Source organism: Leptonychotes weddellii, chromosome 4, assembly GCF_054177405.1.
Source record: "Leptonychotes weddellii isolate Sample4059 chromosome 4, ASM5417740v2, whole genome shotgun sequence".
NCBI classification, from domain to species: domain Eukaryota; kingdom Metazoa; phylum Chordata; class Mammalia; order Carnivora; family Phocidae; genus Leptonychotes; species Leptonychotes weddellii.
Window position 1 is genome coordinate 102,368,301 of NC_138372.1, and position 4,841 is coordinate 102,373,141.

Consider the following 4,841-nt stretch of genomic DNA (forward strand, 5'->3'; position numbering starts at 1 on the left):
TAAATCTCAAAACCAAATATTGTACAGTCACTTGAGGAAAATACAGAATAAAGACCCAACAGTTTTATCTAATGAAAACGAGATGTGTCCACCTCTCCACTTTGTTGACCCTGGTCTGTGTTGTACAGTTTTGCAAACAAATCTTAATGTAAGTCAGTGGAGAGAGGTCAGATGAAAAATGATGCGTTCTAGAGACTAAATATTCAAGAGTGTGTACTGACTACATTAGCATTTGTGTTTGCTTGTTCCCATCTTTCTGTGCTTTGACATAATTCCAATCTCTATATTCCTGTAAAAGGCAAGCAATTTCCAGGCTAAAGAAGAGGAAGTGTCACATACGAAGCACATTATAATAAGAGGGAAATATGGGACCAGGGTTATCAAAGTGACCCAGCTGCCCATCGGGGCCCACAGAGCTAATGGAGAAGCCACGCTCCAGGTGGTGCTCATTCTGCCGATTCTCCAGACTGAGGCCCAAGCCCTGGGTGAAGTTGACAGAGCCCTCAGCATCACAGGTGACAAACTTGGGCCTCACGGCAAGACACAGGTAGCTGTATTTGACCACCCCTGCTCCTCGGTTAACAGTGAAGCACCAGAGCTTTCCACCTTCCTCGTCAGTTACGGCAAACTGGCCTGTGGGGTAAGCTCCCAGGGCAGGCTGGCCATGAGCTGGGGCTCCTCCTCATCAGCGGTCTCCTCCAGTAGCGCTACATCAGCCTGCTTGATCTTGGCCAGGAAGTAGTCACAGTGAGACACAGCCTGCACCTCTGCCATGGTAAGCAGGTAACTCTGCTCCTCTACCACTTGACTGTTGGACTTCTCAACCTCAGCCAAAGAGCCGGTGAAGAACTTGCGAGAGCAAGTCAGCTCTTCCTGGCCCCTGCGTTCCTCAGGCGTACTCCTGGAGAACTGCTTTATGCCTTGCCTGAAGGACCTTGGAGACCCCTTCCAAGGCCACCTTGCGCTGCTGCAGCTCCCCCCTTAAGCTCCTGCAGACTGGCCGACTTCTCTCCGTGTCCTGATGCCGCTCTTCAGCTGCGTCTTGGACAGGGAGTGGCCAAGGGGCTGGGGTCTGCCTCTGGGCAGGGCTCACACGACATCACGGCGCAGCTCCTGCAGGATTGCCTGGGCAGCCGCCGCCCACAGGACCGGCACAGGAGCAGCCCCCCAGCCTCACGGAGCCCGCCCGTGTCAGTGATCTTCAGCACCGTCAGGTTGCCTGTCAGCTGGGTGAGGCAGGTTGTGCGGGTCATCTTGCTGCAAAAGGGACAGCAATGACCACTGATGCTGCTGGCCAGGAGCTTCTTCAGGCATTGGGCAGATGGTATGGTCACCGTGCTGGAGCTTGGGCTGCAGCCGCTCGTCTGTGAAGGACTCCACGCAGATGGGGCATTCCAGCACTTCCCGGAGGGCGTCCAGGTTCAGGTGAGAAGCTGCTGCTATTGCAGTGGCCGTCGCACTTCCCTTGAGAGGTCTGCTAACGCAGCCCAGAACCAAATAGCTTGGTGTTCTTGCTCCAGAGGGTCAAATCCTGCTGACCACCCACGGCTCGGAGGCATCCACCGCCGCCTCCTACCATAGACATTTAAATAAGGATGTTAGAAGTTGGAAGGGACTGGGGACATTTATTAGAATGATTTGGTCTGGGGACAGTGATAGGAAAATGGTAGTGATGGGGACATTATATACAAACATGGATCAGCAAATGGCCCCATTGCTCTGGATATTCCGTGCCTGACCTCCTGCCCTTCCTTCCCTGACTGGGGACTTACAGGTTGTAGGGGGGGGGCAGTACACTCTGTCTTTAACTTTAGCCCTCCTTGTAAAATAATTCACTGCATAAGCATCGGTTCATATCTTTCTGTCTTACTGATCAAAAACCTTGGGATAAGAGGGAAATATTTTGGGGGCACCTGGGTGGCTCAGTTGGTTAAGCATCTGCCTATGGCTGGGGTCATGATCTCAGGGTCCTGGGATCGAGCCCCACGTGAGGCTCTCTGCTCAACTGGGAGTCTGCTTCTCCCTCTCATTCTCCCTCTATGTCCCCCCGACCCCAAATAAATAAATAAAATCTTAAAAAAAGAGGAAAATATTTTTTAAAAAATTAATTTTGACATGAATTAACTGAAATGTGCCTTGTCTTCAATATTTGACCCTTCTGGCTACACTTGGTTCCTGGGTTTGCTTGCATTCATGGGCACAGGCCCTGGGTCATTTAGACTAATGTGATCATCTCCCTCTTCATTCCCAGATAATCATCTCAGTTTTCCCTCCCTTTGACTTGAATTGGGGACAGCTGGGAGAGACAAAGAGAGGGAGAGAGAGAATGAATATGTGGTTGGAACTGAGTTATCTTGGCATCTCTCTTTAAAATGGAGTTGAATACTAACATTAACCTCTGACACGGAAGTATTCATAATAATTTAGGATATTAAATTATAGCTAATTATAACTTTTTTGTTTGTTTCTGAAAGCTAGAAATAAGCCAACAAGACTGTTTGGCCATGTTTGTATTATACTTGTCTCTTGGGCAGTCAGTGTTACAGATTAGTGAGATAAACCAACTAGGTCAGCTGATCCTCTTTTTAATTTTTCCTTTTTTAAAAAGTAAAAGCTGGAGAAAGGAACTGGTGACCTCTGAGGCTGTTTAGATTCTGTGCAGTTTTCTGGAAAACATCTTCATTGTTCAGGGTGAGAGGTTGAAGGTTTATTTTTAAGCATCTCTGTTTTTAGCTGCAGATCAACATTGCTGGCTCACGGTGGAAGCCCCTTTGTATGAAACATCCCTTATTGCATCTGTCCCTTGAGCATAGCATGTGCCAAATTATCATTCCTGATAGGCTGGTTGATCTTCTGGAGAGAGGAAACATCTTGATAACTCCCTGAGATATGTTATGTCAGAGAAAGTGTGTCATGGATCCTTGACAGCTCACACAAGGGCATCATTAGGGATGGAATGCCAGATGCCAGGCCTTCCAGCTCACCTGCTCAGGGACTGTTGCCCATCACATCTCATTACCCAACTGTGTACACTTGGCTGCCATTTTCTCAAAGACGCTTACGCAGTGGTATTTGGTAACGACGTCAATTCTTTTCCTGTCTGACCTAGAAGATTACAGTGACTCAATGCTGGCTGGTCAACCTTAAAGATTAAATTGAGGACATTGGCTTAATGATTTTAACAGCTAGTGTAAAGGATTTCCCAAGTGTGAGAATCATGATATAAAATAGGGTTGGGAATTTTATTCAATCTTAAAGAGAAAGTAAGTAACACAACTCAAGGCTTACTTTATGATTGCATTTCTTAAAAAATAAGCCTCACGTTTTTAGAGATTTAAACAGGAATAGGATATAAGAGTCTAATGGAGAATCAGCATACCCTAAACTTGTAAAATGCCCAACTGTGTGAATGGATATCTGATTGTATGCTGGAAACTATGCAAGAATCATTATTATCCTATGATTATCATAATTACTTTCTTAGTTGAATTCCTTTAGGTAAAACTTTTATTTGCTATAGTTCAGTGTTTCTCAAATGTTCACATGCATAAGAATCTCCTGGGGAGTTTGTTTATAGCACAGATTCCTGGTCCATATCCTGAGACCTCAGTAGGTATGAAGTGGTCCCCAAGAATTTAAGTAAGCACTCTTGCTGATTCCAGTGCAAGAGTAGAGATGCAGACATTTTAGCCAACCCTTAACCACCCTCTGGAAGCTGATAGAAAATGGAGTAAAAATAAGGATTAATTAATCACCAATGGCAAGTAAGCTTTATGAATATACTGCCCTGAAAAAAAAAGCTCTTGAAATCTTTTTACTCCATCTAGTATTCTAGAGAGACATACAGTTTGGAAAGAAAAGAACAGAGACCTGGCATAATGATTTCTTTGTAGTGCTTGGTATATGGTTTAGAAATACTGGGAAATATGTCCTATAAAAAAATCCTGCCCGGAATATGTTGGGAACAAGTCTATGATGTGTGCGCTAGGATTTTGCATCCTAGCCTGAATGTATCTAGTGTGGAGAACTTCACTGGTTAGTTCGGAGTCTTTGTTATCTCACCTGAAAATGGCGGGGCAGGAGCTTTGGTGGCGGGGCTATGGTGCTGCTCAGGTAGGACTGAGGAAATGCCTCAGCAAGCTGGCTGCTGGGCCCTGAGCCACCTCACCAAACTCTATGTGGGTGCTGGGTTGCTGCACTCAGGTGAGAGAGAAGGAGAAGGATGATTGTTAGCTGCCTCCTCCCTTTCTCATAGAATGTGATTTCCCTCAAATTTAGGAAAAACCTTATCTTTTCTCTTTGAGGAGAATCAAGCCAAGTGATCTTACTTTTAAAATACTGAGTATAGACTCTATGAATGAAGAGAAATGCAAGAAAAATGTCAACAATACAGATGTTTCTTTTCCTTTGGGATTTATTTTTCCTGTTGTTATTTTGGAAGGCGACAATCATTTAAAGCTTCTTGGAAAAGTAGGGATGCTACGTAAGATGACTGATTCCATCCTTAGTGCCTTCTGAGTCCTAAATCAATTGCCTACTGGACGTGGACACTTCACAGAAACCACAAGCACAATGTGCTCAAAAGTAGGTATAGTATTGAAATCCCAATGACATTTTTTTTTTTTGCAGAAATAGAAAAAAAAATTCTAAAATTCATATGGAATCTCAGGGGACCCTGAACACCCAAAACAATTTTGAAAAAGATCAAAGTTGGGAGACTAACACTTTCTGATTTCAAAACACAGTATAAAATCAAAGCACAGTATGGTACAGTATGGCATAAAGACACATAGACCAATGGAATAGAATAGACAACCCAGAAATAAACATTTGCATATATG

General features: G+C 44.6%; 1 pseudogene; it reads right to left on the bottom strand.

Moving 5' to 3' along the window:
* Positions 1–365: 365 nt before the first annotated feature.
* On the bottom strand, positions 366–3,016 carry LOC102737414 (E3 ubiquitin-protein ligase TRIM32-like; annotated as a pseudogene).
* Between the last annotated feature and the right edge of the window lie 1,825 nt (positions 3,017–4,841).